General features: G+C 45.2%; 1 pseudogene; it reads right to left on the reverse strand.

Moving 5' to 3' along the window:
• Positions 1-9,791: 9,791 nt before the first annotated feature.
• LOC130378906 (U2 spliceosomal RNA) lies at positions 9,792-9,969 on the reverse strand (annotated as a pseudogene).
• Positions 9,970-18,916: the final 8,947 nt, after the last annotated feature.

The raw sequence follows: 18,916 nt of genomic DNA on the forward strand, positions 1-18,916 counted from the left end.
GAGTGGTGGCTGTGGAGGTGTCGGTGAGGGGAAGGTCCAGGCTCGAGGTGGGGTGTATGGGGACTGGTCGGTATGGGGGAGGGGGGGAGTAGGTTGAGGGGGGGTGGGTTGGTAATGAGTGGTGAGTGAGGGCGCGGACGGTGTATGGAGTAGGTGTGTTCTAGTTGATGTAAGGTGGTGGGTAATAGTCTGTGGCCCAATCTCTTGTGTGCCCGGTTGGTCGCGGTCTTAAGTGAGAGTGTGTTGGTGGGCTGGTGGTGTTTGTGTGAATTGGTCTATTGTGTGTGTGTAGTGTTCTTTTAGGATCTAACATGTCATTGTGCATCCAGGTGTTGGTGTTGTCATTATTTCTTTGTGATGTGGTGTCTGTGGGTGATGGGTTTGATGAAGTGTGATCATTTGTGGACCTGTCGTAACATCCCCCTGGGGAGTTCCCGGGGACACCGCTCTGTCCGCTGTGTCCCTGTGGTGCAGGGCCTGGAGTATTTTAAAATATACTTTGTCTTTTCCACGGGTGGGGCCATCTGGTGCAATGTACCGGGTGTTGTGTTGGTGGTGGTGGGAGGATGTGGACGGGTGGATGGTGGAGGTGGTCTTTGTGGTCTGATGGTTGTGTGTGTGGGTGTGTTGGTGTGGGTCTGGTGTGTTCTGTGGTTTGATATGTGTGTGTGGGTCTATTGTGGTGATGGTGGGTGTGTGGGGGTCTATACTGAAGGCTGGGGGTCTATAACGGGATGTAGGTGGGAGGGTAGCGTGCGTCTGTTGTGTGCGTGGTAGTGTGGCTGTGTGGTGTTGGTGCGATTGGTGTAGGTAGGCCTCCAGCTGACGGTGACGGTGGTGGTCCCGTGGTGGGTAGCCGGAGAGGGTGGTGGTCCCGTGGTGGGTAGAGGCGACGGCAGGACGGTCCCTGGTAACTGCTGACAGTGACACAGCCAACGGGCCCATAGAAACACACTTCTATTGGAAAGGATGAAAAGTAATCAGAGTAAATAAAAGGGGGGGATCTGAGGACCCCGCCCGCACACACACGCATAGGAGCATATATATATAAATATATATATATATATATGTGTTCTGTTACATGTATGTTTTCTCCTGTGTAATTCAGTCTTCAGTGTAATTTCAGTCTATTGATGTCCTGTGATGCATCTACTGGCGAACTTTGGTTATTTTTCTGGAACACGTTCTGATATGCCTCCTTGCACTCCATTACACTAACCATCACTTGATCGGAAGCATGGTACTCACACTCGTCTTCATAATTGCGTCTCCTCCTGGTTCAAGTTGGCCTTTGTACGCACTCGTTGGTACGTTATCTGTATTGATATGTTAAGGGGGTTTGATGTATAATAAGATTACGGAAACTTTGTCAACAAATTAGATGGATGGATATTCTTACGTTAGCACAGCTAACTTGTAGCCCCTCAAGCTAATTTTACAGCATTCTGTCATTCTCATACTGAAATGCTGTACTTCCATTCCTCAGTTTTACCCTACTTCACCTCACCATAAAGAGTGAACTGCAACTTCTCGTCTGCGTGGTTTGATGGAGAGGAGTTTATACCATCTGTCAACCCTGGCAAGGTGCTGGGGGTAGAGGGCAAAACAAGAGACACACACACAACACACACACACACACACACACACACACACACACACACACACACACACACACACACACACACACACACACACACACACACACACACACACACACACACACACACACACACACACACACACACACACACACACACACATCCAGACCCATTCATACACATCCTCTCATTAATAGTGAATCATGCGCATTTATACAAAATATAGGAATAAAAAGGAGCACACTGCAATCTCAGTAGAAGTCATGGGTGAAAAATAAAGGAACCCCAAAATTGCACACACACATATACATATATATATATATAAAAAACATGGTAAAAGCATAAAACATGGTAAAATCATGCAAGAAGTATTAAAAACACACAGGGTAAAGATAAGTGCTGGCAGATAAGTGCAAAATAGTTTAAATTAATTAATAAATAGGAATATAAATAAAGATAAATAAGACATAGTAAAACCATTCACACATCCATACCATCCTTTAACATAAAAGAAGCCTCCAATGAATAAGCCTTAACCCCCGTCCCCGGAGCCCAATGGACGCTGTCCTGGGTCGTCTGGAATTGAAGGAGAGACCGTTGTTTAAGGTGACCGCATCGGGGGTCCACCTCCTCTATGCTGTCTCTCACAAAGCTGCTGAAGGCCTCAGTGCAGTGGAGCTGGTGAACGGATAGCTCGACTGAAACAGAGAGGAGAGGAATGACGAAACGGGCCTGAGGGACTTTAGCTCTGGCTGTTCCAACGAGTCGTCGGATGTCTTTGATAACGGTAACGGCTGTTTGTTCCCCAAGACCGTTGTTTATCTCATCTCAGAGCCAGAGTCTGGCTGGAGTATACGTTTTATAAGGCGTTTGGGGATGTAGATGCTTTTAAACAGCGCCGGTGTTACAATAATATTATTTGCTTTGTTGAAAATGATGAGTTGCACTTTGCACAGGATTTTGTTGGATAAACCAACATTTTTTAAAGACTGAACAAATAGCACATTTCCTGATGTATTGTACTCTCGGTTGATTGTAAAAAAAAAGGTGTTTTTGAAAAATCTAAATCAAATCTCTCTCTTTCTCTGTGTTTACGAATTGCAAACTGTAATTCGTCGGGCTGTGGCTGTGGTCACATGATGGAGGAGGAGACCGGAGGGGAGGAGGTCCTGGCCGACCGCCCCTCTCCGTCCAGGAGTGCTTCGCCCTGCAGGGTACGGGGCTTTGAGTGTCTCTGCGTCCGCCCCCTACATGAGAGGGGTCAATGCTATTGCTTATTAGCCACCGGCTAAAGGGCTGATTATGGTTCCACATCGACGCAACGATGAACCCGCAGACGCTTCCAGGCAGTCGTGAACCTGCTTCGGTTCTGCGGCGGGTTTTAGTGAGCGGACCAATCACAGCCCTCGCTGCTGCGTCGCCTCGACGGAGGGTTAACGTATCGGGGAGGCGCGCGTCAGGCCCTTGCTGTGGACGCAAGGAGGGTCCGCGAGGACGTGAGGGGTCCGTAGACCCTCTTGGGCTGCGTCGACGTGGGACCACGATCAGCCCCTAACAGATCCTTGGTTGGTCCCCCCCCCACCAGACCACGGGGCTGGGGTCCCGGCGCGGGGGGGTGGCGGCGGCCGGCCCCAACACCAGCGAGCTCTGCATGTGGTCCGAGTCCCACCACCACCTGGACAGCATCCCCCGGAACCCGGGAGATGAAATCTGTGCACACACACACACACTACAACATGTTTGCACACACAAACACACACACAAATGCTTGAACAGACACAGATGCACACACAAACACAGACACACAATCACTCACTCACTCACTCACTCACTCACTCTAAAGCCTAGTCTTGACACACACAAACACACATGCACTTACACGCACACACACACACACACACACTAAAGCGTACTCTTAAGACACACACACACACACACACACACACACACACACACACACACACACACTCACTAAAGCGTACTCTTGACACACACACACACACACACACACACACACACACAAACTCACTAAAGCCTACTCTTGACACACACACACACACACACACACACACAAACCGTACTCTTGACACACACACACACACACACATACACACACACACACACACAGACACACACACACTAAAGCATACTCTTGACACACACACACACACACACACACACACATGCTGTGTGTGTGTGTGTGTGTAGAAGATGATTTCATACATTCCCCCCCCCCTTATGGGATGTTAAAGCGGCCTTTAAACGGAGCCGGAAACTAAAAGGCACTCTCTTTAAATGTCTTGCACACACACAATCATAAACACATGCTCTAACGTACATGCATGCACGCACACACAAAGAAGCACACACATTTGTTGGAATATTTACACTGCAGTTTCTCTGACTGGACTTTGAAAGGATAACATCGTTATGGCATAATCAATGCTGAATGTGTACAATGTCAATGTGTCTATGAGCTCAGATAATATTCATAATGCAGATCCTAATCCCCTTTTTAAAGTGTACGAATATTAAGGTGGCACCAAACCAAAACATCTACCCACCCAACCTTTGACCCAAATGTCCACCATCATCCTCCTTAATCAAGTAAAATAAGAATCTTTATATATATATATATATATATATATATATATATACCAACTAAGAGATGTCCACTTCTTACTTTTATTTTATTTTTATTGTATTTTATTTATTTATTTATCTATTTATTTATTCATAATCTTATCTTATCTTCTATGCTTGTAGGGTTAGCTTGTAGGGTATTTATATTTATATTTATATTGTATGGAGCACCTGGAACAACAATTTCCCCCCGGGGATCAATAAAGTATTTCTGATTCTGAATCTGATATGTATATATACATATATATATACATATCATATATATATATATATATATATATATATAAACTGTATATATATATATATAGAGACCCGGGTCGAGCCCTGGGTCTCGACCCGCTCACCTGTTCCTGGATTAGTGACTTCCTCACAAATCGACCCCAGAAGGTGAAACTCGGTCCCCACTTCTCCTCCACCCGCACCCTCAGCACAGGCTCTCCACAGGGGTGTGTGCTGAGCCCACTCCTCTACTCTCTGTACACCTTCGACTGCAGTCCCACCCACCCCAGCAACACCATAGTGAAGTTCGCGGACGACACAACGGTGGTGGGACTGATCTCAGAGGGAGACGAGTCTGCCTACAGGGATGAGATCCTGAAGTTAACATCGTGGTGTTCAGACAACAACCTGGCATTGAACATCACAAAAACTAAGGAGATCATCCTGGACTTCAGGAAAAGCAGAGCAGACCCGGCTTCCCTCTACATCAACGGTGACTGTGTAGAGAGAGTCCACACCTTCCACTTCCTGGGCACCATGATCTCTGCTGGCCTCTCCTGGACTGCCAACACGGCGGCGGTCGTCAAGAAGGCTCAGCAGCGGCTTCACTTCCTCAGGGTGCTCAGGAGGAACAACGTGGGAGAGAAGCTGCTGGTGACCTTCTAGCGCTCCACCATCGAGAGTCTTCTGACGTTCTGTATCTCAGTGTGGTTTTCACAGTGCACTGAGGCAGAGCGGAAGAAACTCCAGGGAGTGGTAAACACCGCACAGAGGATCACTGGCTGCCCCCTCCCCTCCCTGAAGGACATATACATCTCCCGCTGCCTAAGCAGAGCGGAGAGAATCACAAAGGACAGCTCCCACCCTGGCTTTCACCTGTTCGACCTGATGCCCTCTGGCAGGCGCTATAGGTCCATCAGAACCAGGTCTTCACGGTTCAGAGACAGCTTCTTCCCTAAAGCTGTATCCACCCTGAACACACACATGCACTGACCCCCGACTGACTGACCCCCCCCTAACCTCCCACTGCTGTATTGTACTTTACTTTATTTTACTTTATTATTTATTTTACATTATTTACATTTCTATTTGGTATACTGTTGTTCTTGTTCTATTTATATATTTATTTATTTTCTCGAATGCACCAATTGGGAAAGCTTACTAAAAATGTTGTTGTACTTGACTCGTGCAATGACAATAAAAGGCTTTCTATTCTATTCTATTCTATATGTCAGTGGAGTCGGCTTTCATTTTAAACACGAGCGCACACACACACACACACACACACAACCACACACACACACACACCCACACACACACAAAAGTACATGGTTTAGTATTTTGCTGTCCTCTGCAGCGAGATCTCGTTCTCCTCTCTCCCAGCAACTCTGGCAGGGGAGGAGGGGGGGGGGGGGGGGGGGGCTCCAGTAATGACTTGATCATCAGCAGTGGAGAGATGGTCTCTGGGTAGGTCTGCGCTCTCTCTCTCTCTCTCCCTCCTCTCTCTCTCTCTCTCTCTTTCTCTCTCTCTCTCTCTCTCTCTCTCTCCCCTCTCTCTCTCTCTCTCTCTCTCTCTCCTCTCTCTCTCTCTCTCTCTCTCTCTCTCTCTCTCTCTCTCTCTCTCTCTCTCTCCGTCTCTGTGTGTGTGTGTGTGTGTGTGTGTGTGTGTGTGTGTGTGTGTGTGTGTGTGTGTGTGTGCGTCATCATCATCTAGGAAAGCAGAACCACTGCGCTAGCTTGTGGGGGAGAACAGGAAGTCTCGTTCACGAAGCAAAAGTTAAGCGTTAAACCCAAACCACAGTCACTTGGAGGCACTTCTCTCTTTATGGAGACAAAGAACAACACTTTATAAACCAGTCTGATAAAAACCATTATAAAGGGAGTCCAAAGAATATAAAAATAAAAGGCTTTCTATTCTATTCTAAAAATGTTAAAATTGACCATCAATCAATAATTCAAATACATTTGACATTAGAAATATAGTCTTTGCAAAATCTGCTAAGTTAACCTGATGGAAGATCTTAAAAGTCTCTTCCTTTCATGGTTAATCAAGATCAACTTTAAGAAGCCCAAGAAAATGTAGCATTTGGATTATAGTTGAGTAGGCTACATGAATATAAATCACCAAAACAGTGTGTGTGTGTTTATATATACTTGTGTGTGTAGTCCGTGCGTGTGTGTGTTCACATCTGCGTGTGTGTGTTCATATCTGAGTAAGTGTGTGTGTTCATATCTGCGTGTGTGTGTGTGTGTTCATAGATGCGTGTGCGGGTGTACATGTGTCTGTGTGTATATTTGAGTGTTTATAATAAGGTGTGTGTGTGCACGTGGCGCGTGTTCATATGTACGTGAGTGTGTGTGTGTTCATATATACGTTTGTTTGTTTGTGTTCATATACGTGTGTGTGTGTGTGTATATGTGTTTGTGTTCCTGTATAGGCCTATGTGTTTGTGTATGTGTGTTTATATATGCGTCTGTGCATGCGTGCATGTTTATATATGTGTGTCTTTATTAGGGCAGGCAGTTTGACGTTATTAACAGCATTAACGCAAACCAATTTTAACTGCGTTCATTTTTTTAACGCGCGATTAACGCTCTTTTGGCTTGCCAAACGTTGTAGTTGTTTCACCTGCTGTCTAGCAACAACTAGTCACATTAGAAAAACTACAACACCATACCGGATCTAGCTACACCGGAAACAAAACAACAAGAACGCCGCACAAACTTGTTGGGGCAAGCAAGGATACGGAGCGGGTGAAAAACTCCTTTAAAGTGTCTGTGTGTTTGTGTGTCACTCTGTTCAAGCCTGATTGTTTAGACTGGGACCTGGGGTTATACCACGAACCTCGCTGAACATACCCAGGCTTTCTTGGGGAAACCTGGCTCGACAGCCGCAACTCGCAGTCAGAGTTAAATGGTTCCACGACGCTCACTTTAGATTCAATTAGTTGAACCAGGTTTTCCGCTTTAGGTTCAATGCGCGTTCACAAAAGGGGCGTTTCTCGCGTCATTTGACTCTCTTATGCAAAATTAATCGATCGAGAGCGGTGTATTTCACCCAAGGCGAGCAGTGTATTATTATGAACTCCTACGAGGAATTCAAAGTTCAAATCACAGCCAAGGGGAACACGGTTGCCCATAATATGGCTAGGGTGGCGTGCTGGCAAAAAATTACTGACCGTGTTAATTCGAAAGTGAAAAGATTCTGCATATTGTCTGAAAAATATCATGCATCATCATGCCTTTTATCCCCATAGATGTGTTGCCAGCACGCTCCTACGAACATGGGGCCGAGTCAAAAATAAATATTAAAATATTATTCAATGCGGGAAGTTGTAAGCATCCATTTGAATAATTTCAGGTGAATCTAGCCTGTGATTTGCAATGGCCTAGGCTCCAACCTTTAGTCACATGTTGATTACCGGTAGCAAATAAAAAGAAAACCCAAATTAATACGACTGGGAGGGGGACCGCTCCACCACCCTTCACCACTTCGGAGGAGCTGGCTCTCGCCAATAACGAAGGTCTGCCGATGATGGTGGAAGGGGGGATGACCTCTGACCCCACTGCCTCGACTTCCAAGGCCTTTGTAATGAGTATGTATTCATGTATTGGCAATGGACATAAATAATTGTCATGCTAATCAAATGTGAAATGATTGAGTGTAAATTAATTGTGTCATTTTTAGTTGAAGGTACAAACATTATTTTGGAGGAGCCGCCGACAATCCATCTCCAATCAGAGGTATATAACTATCAAAACAAAGTATCACGTATTCATCTAAATGTTTAATTTTTGGGATGAATGTCCTATAATAGGTTTCCCTGATTCTTGCAGGAGACTGTCGGCCTGTGACTCCAGGGCGACTATGGAGGGGATTTTTCTTAACAATTCTCACAGCTATAATATGAATTTGTAGAATACAAAAAGCCTAGGCCTAATTGTGTCACTGACATAGCGGTTATGTAAGGGATAATGGACAACACGGCGCTTGACTATCCAAGGTTAATGTACGTTGAACGAGTGGGGCCACCATTGAACTTGAAACACAGACACACTGCGCAACAGTAAATGCACGGCTCCTTTGTGTAGCATTGCCTACATACGGTCCAACAAGGACAATCAAATAACGAATGACCTCTGAGAGTCTGTAACTACGGACTTCCCCCGTTCCGATGACCCGGACTTCGCGCTGAAGAACCGCCTCATCCTCGCGGCCATCAAGGCGGCCCACCACCTGGACAACGCCTCCGGCCCGGACCCTCTCCCCATCATCGCCAGGCTCACCGGCTCCTTGACGGCCTCCATCCGCAGCCGCCCTGCTGTCCCCAACGCCGCGACCCTTGGCTTCATTGATGGCAACGCTCGCAACTGGGGACACACCACCACCATCCTCCTGCGGGACCACTACAGAGCTACGGTGGCCCAGAAGGTGAGTGAGCTCTCCTGCCTTGCGGACCCTGCCTGGCGGCGCAACTTTGATGTGGCTGCCTCCTGGGCCGCTCGCCAGTACGGCCAAAGCCTCCGCCAGGACACGCGGACGCCCTGCTGCAGGCTCGAGACCTCCTCCGGCAGCGCCCCTGCCGCAGAGGCTTGGCTCCACCCGCGCCCGGCTGACCTTCAACCCTCCGGCTGACAGCGCCATCCTGGACACGCCCACCAGGAGGTCCACGAAACGCGTCAGCAACGCGAGAAGGTCCCGGATGACCTTTGACCCGCCCGCGGACGTCGTCACGCCGATCACGCACACGTGCATGTTCTCCAGACGTGCCAGCACCGCCAGGAGGCTTGCATCACTTACCAGGAAGCCTCGTTCGGCTGCTCCACTGCTGAGGGGCTCATCAACGAGAACTCTCCGTAGCATGCCCCCAGGACGTCATCACCAGTGTGGGGTTGGGTTGGGGATCCAGGTGAGTTGTGTGATGATGCCATTTAATCTTGAACCTAACCCCAACCCTAACCCTAACCCGCCAGTGCCTCCTATCGACTCTCCTGATCTTCTTCCCTCCCCACCAACACCTGGGCACGCGAGTCCGGCCAGACCGTCCTCAACAAACACTACACCGCCCTCAGCCGTATCGTTGCCCTATAGGGCTCATGATTTGTGTTGTTGTGTGTGTTATTGTTGTTGCCCATCACCTGTTCACCCTTTATACATTTTAAGGTTCTTGTATATTGTGGTTGTTTTTTGTTTTCTCCCGTGTTGTCCCGTGTGTCCCTCCCCGAGCCGTAGGTGTTTGTTGTTTTCGGGTGCCCCCCATCCCTCTCTCTCCTTCTGAGACGTGCCCCTCGCCTCGGCCCTTGCGTACGGCCCCTCGCCCCCTCGCCCTTTCACCGTCCACCCTAACCCCTCCCTCTCCTGCGTGGAGTGGACGGAGCAAGCCCCTTTTCCATCTCCCAGTTCCAAAAATCAATTTTATATATGGTCCCCGGGTAGGGGACGTATCAGATATTAAACTGATAAGAACAGATACTACACTTGATCTTAGCCAAAAGGCCGAGAAGCGATGCCCCCACAGGCTCAGACCAAGAGGCCAGCTTCCCAGACACGTCGCTCCACTTGGCGGTTTAACAGACAACGACAAAACAAAAAAAAGACCAAGCACCCTGTGTGCGTGTTTGTGTGTATGTGAAAGCTGAAGAAATAAACCGAGGTCGCTACATCTCTTTGCTGCTGCCTGCTGGCAGTCTCACTAGGCCGTCTGCATGTTTCACAAATAGAGTTTGGAGCAGTGGAGGCTTCTATAAGACTACAGGTGAAGCAGTGCTTCACCAAAAAAATGTTAAAAAATAAATAAACCAAAAATCTTACAACAATCCCATTTTCAGTGCTTTGAAACAGAAATACTCACGAAGACGAGCTGTTTTCCTGAAATCAATTCTGTGAGTCACAACAGCGCCACTATTCCCATTGACTTCAATGTAAATCGAGTGAACCCCAGGCGGCTCGTGTTTATTTTCCGTTTCAATTGATCCTTATGGCAGATAAGTCCCACCCGTGAACCAGTGACCGATAGGGTAGAATTTTGCACTTCAGTCACTTGACACAACACTCTGGCCAGTCACCGCCTTCATTGGACAGCTATCGTGAACTGACTACGAGTGAAAGCAGAGGGCAGACCAAAACCTACTGTGAAAACCACACAGCTCGTTGGTGCTACGGTAAGGAGCATTTTAAATTGCTCCATGTATGACAAGGTAAACTGGCTAACAGGGAGTTGGCTGAAAAAACGCCTTTACTGTTGGCCCCGTGTCATGTTTAAAGCATGCGATTGTGGTGTAGAACAAAATAAAAAGAAAACAAAGTGCTTGCATGATATCGAGTTCCTGAACCCACGTGACCACCGGTGTTCGGAACGCCATTTTGTCAGTAAAATCAAGCGCCGCCCTTAAAGATCTTCCTTAAAATGACCCGGCGCCGAAGCTTTCAAGCCATCGGAGTACTCATCTCACTTTAATTCGCATGACATCGAGCTCTATAGGCAAAAATTAAATAGGTTAAATATTACCGACCCATACAATGCCCCCGGGGTGCTTTTCAAAAGCATCTCCGCTGAAGAAGACGTCCCAGATCTGCAGTATCCGGATATACTACCTTCAGAGCAGCCACAAAGACAGACGTCAGAAAGCCTGCAGTGTCTCTAATAAGACAAATATGCTACCCAAAGTCCCATAGTTTCACCAGTGAGGCTACCAGGTATTCATGAGCATAGAAGGATTAGGGTAAAATAGGGCATGCAGTGTGCAACTGCTCCTGTGTGTAAAATGGTCATTTACAGATGGTGTACAATCAAATGAATGTGAAGTAGGTAAAATAACAGGGAGGGTAAATCCAGGAAGTACTATTCTTAAAAAGCAGGAGTGTTAAACCAAGTAGGTAGTATCCTTTTGAAAGAGCAGGGCGGTACCAATGTGGGGTGGCATTACTATTGTCCAAAACTAATGTTATTGTTGTTTTCTTCAGTTGGGGATGTCAACACGAGGACTTGGCACGAAAATACTATGAAATGCGTCATCGCCTCTCACACACGAATGTCATGGTAGGAACAGCTGGATTCAGGATTTCACCCCTGCATTGGGGCCTCACCTGATGGATACGTTTCCTGTAGCTGCTGTGGTTCAGGTGTCATAGAAATTAAGTGCCCATTTTCTGCAAAGGACCTTTCTGTTAATTAGGCAGTAAAGTGTTTTTCTGCACAGAAACCAGCACCAGCAGCAGCAGCATTTGCTGATCATAGTCAACAACAGTGGTGCTACTGCCCTGAGCCAGAAGCAGGGAACATGGTGGTCTGTGCGTCAGGTTTTTGTTCAGTTAAAAAGTTTCACCAGACCTGCCTTCGCATGAAAAGGGTCCCAAAACAGTGGGTATGTCCCATCCGCCGAAAAGTGATCAATGCCCAAAGAAGAAAACCTTAGTGAGGAGACTGTGAAATTAGTTGTTTGTAGTAGCTGATGCTGTACTGTTATTTATGAATAAACAGTTGTTAAACCAATATTGTTCTCTTCCCCATAATTTGTATTAAATATCTGTAGCAATCAGGGATATGAAACATGGGTGGGTCATTCATATAAAACACACCAGAACAAATATCTGTTTGGGTGGAACTCAAGTTAGAATGGGTGGATGTGCAGCTTGATCTGTAAAGAGAAACAATGTGATCGCATCAGAATAGCGAGTGATTAAAAATAATGTCACGACAAGCAAGCAAGAAGTGTGAGTCACAAAGGTTTATTTGCTGGTTGAGCACATCTGTAGCCAGTCACATCAGTTCAATTGACTGTACATCCCCATCACTGGAAGGACACCACAGATTCAGACACATATGTAAGTGCACAACACACGCTCACCATCTTGTCAAGGTAGGTCACATCATTTTCCCTGTCTATGTCCGTGAAACATATGGGGACAGTGCTTTGCAAGACTGTGTACTTTTGACGGAGAACTCCTATCACTCTTTCAATATGTATCCTAAGAGAGGCTAGACGTCTGGTGTTCTCCAAGTCAGCAGGATCTAACTGCTTCTATCCACGAGTAAATGCTGGAATTTTTAATTCAGCTTGGCATCTCTCAATGGACTCTTTAACCAGACAACCTCTGTCCGCTAAAACTACGTCCCCTGGGAGCAAATGAGATAAAAAGTCACTTTGTTCTGTGATAAACTTATCACATGGACAACACGGCGCTTGGTCAGTTCCATTTGTTTCATTTCCAGCGGAAATGAAACAAATGGAACCTCAAGGGCAAATTGCAATTAAATATTTCATTGTGTGGTGTGATTTGTATGATGAGTAACACTGAGCACTGGCTAGCAATCTACTGGGTTTCTCTAGAAATATTTCAAAACAATCTATAATGCAAACTGTCTTTTCAAAGCTACGGTTTCGAAATGCGTATGGAAGAGATTTTCTTAAGTATTCTCTGTCAGGCCACAACACCAGACTTGGCACCAGTCTACAATGCATCACACCAATGCAGTGTTTGAAGAGCTTTGAAACAGTGTTTGAGTCAATGTCAAAATAAAAAGCCAAAAACTCAAAGGACAAGTTCATTCTAAGCTTAATTAAAGTTAACATGTACTGCTGAAAACATGTTAAACTAGATTTAAGTTGGAGAAAAGGAGCCACAATATGAAAAATTGTCATGAGAATGGAGAATGCTGATAAACCAGTGAGAGTATGAACCCTTTTATCATCGTTATGCAAGCTCATCTCATTCAGTGTAGTCCTATTCATTTTTTGTGAATGTAAAGGATGTTTGGTCGGATGTTACGACGAAGAATTATAATGTGAATGGGAATATTCTATAAATCTCTTGATATCATCTTTCGTCTCAACACTTCTGCTGCAGCCACTTAAAGTCTCACTCCGAGAACCTTAAAATATGAATCAATCCATTAGAAGTATGAAAATATCTTCCCGGTGGTGCAACAGAGCAAACAAAGTGCCCTTTGATATCTACGTTTCGAGACGATTGCAACAGTGCCACACATGATCATATTTGAATATGTTTCGGGGTAGTAATTAGCTGTCGATTTTGGAGGCCTTTATCAATAATGACCAGCTATAGATTTGCTTCCCGATGGAGATTTTTGACAAATTACATGTTAATTAGCATCTACACGTTAAGCTGAGTCCAATGAGATCAAGCTCGGCCTCTTGCTACACCGAGATCATGTCCTAGACCTAGGTGTACCATGTAAAACACATGTTACCATTAGCTAGAGTGTCGTTCTTGGTGTCATTGGACTCAGCTCAACGTGTAGATGCTAAATAACATGTCATTTGTGACAAATCTTTATCGGGAAGCAAATCAATAGCTGCTCAGTATTGATTAAGGCCTCCAATTTCGACAGCTAATTACTACCATTAAACATGTTCGAATATGCTCATGTGTGGCACCGTTGCAATCTCCTGGAAGCGTAGATGTTGAAGGACACCTTGTTCGTCCTCTTACGCCACCGGGAAGATATTTACATGCTTCTGATTGACTAATGAATTGATTCAGCTATTCCCCCAGAAGTCTGGGGTCAAAAGGTCAAAAGGAGACGGCACCACGCCGGGGTGGATCCAGATCTCGGGCAACAGCGCAGGGTTGCCAGGTCCTGCAAAAAACGTGCCCCCCACATACCGTTCAAAATCCACCCAAAATGTCCTAGAAGCATCCCAAATAAAAAATGATATTATTGGCCATTTTGGCCAACGTTTTGAAAGTAATAATATTTGAGGGAATATTTTGTTGTTGTTTTAGCAGCGAAATGCACCGTGTGCGTGTGTGTGTGTGTGTGTGTGTGTGTGTGTGTGTGTGTGTCTGTGTCTGTGTGTCTGTGTGTGCGTGTGTGTGCTTGTGTATGTGTGTCTGTGCGTGTGCGTGCGTGCGTGTGTGTGTGTATAACACGCTATTTTATGTTGAAATGCGACGTAATCCAGTGTTCACGAAAAGTACACTGTCAACGTATGCTTTTGGCGACTGGGTTGGCTCTCAGATATACGTGTTTCTAACAAGATGATATCATTAAAAGTTACATAAAGTAACAGTTTAATAACACAAACGCAGGAAGCACGTGAGCTGCTAGTTTAGCGAAAGCAACCTGACGTCGTTGAAACATGCGAGCGAGCCGATCAAATCCTAATAACTATAAAACTAAAGATCAGACACAATCACTGACTGAAGATTATGCAAGTAAAAAGTATATTTCTCGCTAGAAATGTTATTAGAAACACGTTTAACGGTGAATCGGTCCTAAAATATTGCATTTCCCATTCAGATAATAAAGATGAATAAAGATCATACACATTCACTGACTGAAGATTATGTAAGGAAAATGTACATTTCTCGCTAGAAAAGTCATTAGAAACGCGTTTAATGGTGTATCTGTCCTAAAATATTGCATTTCCCATTCAGATAATAAAGATTAATATAAGCTACGCCGTGTTCCGGAGCCGCGGGGGATTCTGGGAATTGGGGTTCTCAGTTGACAAATGGGGCTTTTGTTAACTTGTTTTGTTGTTAGGATTAAGTGGGGTTAATGGGTTCGGGATGTTATGTGGTTGTGTGTTGTTCTATTAACATTGTTCGTGTGTTCATTATTGTCGACACCGTCACTGAGAGTGACGTGACCATCGTTTCGTGCAGCTGTTCCGTGTTGAAGTCTCGTTCAATAAAAACCAACTCTCGTTGTCGAGCGTTCAATAAAAACCAACTCTCGTTGTCGAGCGTGCCCCCCCCCTACAAACGTGTCTCCCCCCCCCTCAACAAACGTGTCCCCCCCCCCCCCCTTCAACTAACGTGTCCCCCCCCCCCCCCCCTTCATGGGTCTGATTCGCCGATTTCCCATGCTGATATCCCCGAAGATTCTCGGGCATCTTCGACAATTTGGCTATAGATTGTCTCATTACACGCTAAATAATATAATTATAGCCTTGTAGTGACCGTAACATAATTCACCTACAGTATTTCGTTATGTGTTGTTCTTTCAATTGTGTTGTTGTTTACTGCATGTCATTTACGTTCTTGGTGGTTCAGGGATCGCGGTCCCTAAGGATTACGTGCGTCTCATGACGTCACAGACCATGCTGGATTTGTTTACCTTCAGCACGCTTTGTTTTCCGGTTTTCTTTTTTACAAAATAAACGAGTCACACGGCTGTGTGCTCAACGTGCGAAGTTGTGTTCTTAACTTATTGCAATTTCCACAGCCTAATTATATATATAGGTTTTGGCATAAACATAACTAGGGTGCACTGTACTATCTGCGCACACCCTTTCTGAAGCCTCTCTCTCGCTCTCTCTCTCTCTCTCTCTGTCCCTCCCGCTCTCTCATTCTCTCTCTCTCGTACCGTTTTGTGGAGCACGTTAATTGTCTTAGAACACTCCCATTCAGAATGCATTGGTTTACATTTCGTTTTGTGTAACACGCAAAAAGTCGGACTATCGTGCTCGGGAACACGCTTCAATAGATTAACGTTCGTGCGCAGGAGCACGCAATTGCGTGATACCGGGTTGTGTCAACATTGGATACATGGAGCAGAACATAGTGGGTCATGTGTCCGATGCTTTTTGGAAACTTTTTCTTCATAAGCGTGCCAGACAGATTTTACATTTCATTCCTTAGTAATTAGCTACATGGGTATGCCGTCTTTCAGAACCTTTCATTACCGGCACTAAAGAGAAAAAAAAGAGTGCATCCTCATTGTACCCAGCACTTCTGAAAATGCACTTCTGAATGCGTCTCTGTCCCCAGCACATTTCAAACCAAACTGACGCCCATGTGCTTTGCGACTTTATAATTTACACTCATAATTTTAAATGTATATTGTTTATACCTTATTTTTGGTTTGCCCTGTTTGTTCTGTTTGTCTTTACTTTATAATATAATCTATATAACTGACTTTCTATTTGGGTGGGGTTGATATTATAATATCTAACTATGACTGACTGTTTTGGTGGGGTATTATTATTTAGGAGTCTATGTTTAACTTGATTTAATCATATCGATGCATACACAAATGATCATATGCAATTATACTGAACATATAAACTATATGTATACAGTGTCCATCGTTTTTAATCTTTTATCGTATTTATCACTAAATCTCTCTTTGCTCTACTTTTGACCCTTATCCCTTTGGGATTAATGAGAGAGAGAGAGAGAGAGAGAGAGAGAGAGAGAGAGAGAGAGAGAGAGAGAGAGAGAGAGAGAGAGAGAGAGAGAGAGAGAGACTGTGTGCTACAGGTAAACCAGTTGTCCTCCTTAGTAAGTTAATGATTGATGGTTTTACTGACAGCTCTTCCTCAGGTCCAGGTCGTTTCCTGATTTGATCCGAGCAGCGTGGATACTCTTCTAAAGATCTCTTTACTAGGTTTGTTTGGTTTGTTGTCCTGTCTGTTTCCTAACTCTGAAAAGTGGTTTTGTTCTCCTTCAAATTAGAAGTGTTCCCTTAGCTTTTCTTACAATTAGGGTTAGGGGTTAGGTGTCTGTATTTTGATACGTTGGGAGTGACATGATTTCACCGCAGGCGATACAATTGTACTTTGTAGACTAGAAGTCACTTTAGTTCCACTGTTTTAACCTCCAACATCGTGACTGGGACCTGGTGGTTTATAGCTTTATAGGGACTTCATCAAACCTTTGCTCCGTCTTATCTTATCACTTGATAAGGTTCTGCGTGTGTGTTCTGGTGAAGCCCTGCCCTGGCCTCATCATAAAGGCTTTACACGTAGTGAGCTGTGTTCAAAGTTCCTTCCTCATTCGATCTGTCTTCACTGAGGAGCCCAGCTGCTCAGTCTTTACTCAGAACCTTTAGAACCGTGTTCACGTTCTGTCTCCGTTCTGAACACTTACTTTGTGTTTTGTGAACAACTGAATCTCTTCCTTCAACGGATCTTACTTTCCTTCTTTTGTGCTTTTATATTTTCATACAACACGGGTCACGACATGTTTTCATCACAGAGAAGCTAAGGTACAGCTCGCTAAATGTCATGTTTTCTTTCGATGATTGGTCGTATATTCGCTGGAACAATGAAGATCCCCCTTTTGGGATTAATACAGTTAATCGTGTGTGTGTGTGTGTGTGTGCGTGTGCGTGTGTGTGTGTGTGTGTCTGTGTGTGTGTGTGTGTGTGTGTGTGTGTGTGTGTGTGTGTGTGTGTGTGTGTGTGTGTGTGTGTGTGTGTGTGTGTGTGTGTGTGTGTGTGTGTGTGTGCGCCTTGCCTTGGCCATTCCATACCTGTCAGTAAAGGGTGTGATGAAGGAAAAACACAAGATGAATCCAACCCAACGAGATGACTCATTTAAGAGGAATGTATGAAGGAAATAGTCAACTAAATACCTAGGCCCAATCCCGTTTCTTTGCTCACTGTCCCAACCCTACATCTCAACCCTAACCCTCATTGCTCATGCTCATTGCTACCCCTCATTGCTACCCTAACCGATCCCCTACCAAATGGGACAACCCTACCCTGTGACGTCATCATGGCCTCCCCGTGCCCCCTAGCAGATAACCAGACCCCTGGTAATGTTACAAGAGACAGACTGGCTGCCATTGTCTCGGGCAACGAGCAAGACCCATTGTAAAGATGTTTAACCTGAAATGGTATTTATATTTTGGCCTAGTGTGAGTGCACCCTTAGATAATAATTGGTTATGAACAAGAACACTTTAGAAGAAACACTTTATTTAAATAAGAAACACTGAACAACACATCTAAAAATACACACACAAGCATCTAAAAATACACACACACGCACACCTAAAAATACACACACACACTCTCTCTCAGCTTTTGAGAGAATGGTGGAGAATCACATCTTCTCCACCATTCCGCCAACTTTGCCTCGCTCTCCTCATGCCTCGCCTGCTCCCTGGCACTCTCCTCTTGGAAGGGGTGTCTGGGGTGGTGGAAGAGGTGCCTGGGGTGGAGGAGCATGAGGGAGAGGTGGGAGGGCTGGTGGCAGTGGACTCAACGATGTCCTGAAAGAAAACGAATAAGAAGGAATTAGGAATTATGTGCCAGAACTGGGTGATATGGCCATATGTTACGTACAATATATAATGTATGCAACACAATATAGTACTGCCAAAAATTACATTGATTAACCATGTAATATTACTAATATAATATAATATATTAGTATATATAATATTACTTATAGAATGTTACTAATATAATATAATATATTAGTATATATAATATTACTTATAGAATGTTACTAATATAATATAATATATTAGTATAAAGCTTATTTTTAACCTGGAGTCACTAGAACATGGAAGATCTGGATATCATACGACATGATATCCAGCCCGGTCTTGCAGCCCGGCCGTCGGACTTTAGCGGGCCGCCCGACCCCGGTTCTCGGCCGGGCTGCAGAGCACGATCACGGGCTGCAGCCCGGCCGAGAACCGGGGTCGGGCGGCCTGCGAAAGTCCGACGGCCGGGCTGCAGAGTGGGCCGCCCG

This window comes from Gadus chalcogrammus, unplaced genomic scaffold (genome assembly GCF_026213295.1).
Source record: "Gadus chalcogrammus isolate NIFS_2021 unplaced genomic scaffold, NIFS_Gcha_1.0 GACHA114, whole genome shotgun sequence".
Lineage (NCBI taxonomy): Eukaryota > Metazoa > Chordata > Actinopteri > Gadiformes > Gadidae > Gadus > Gadus chalcogrammus.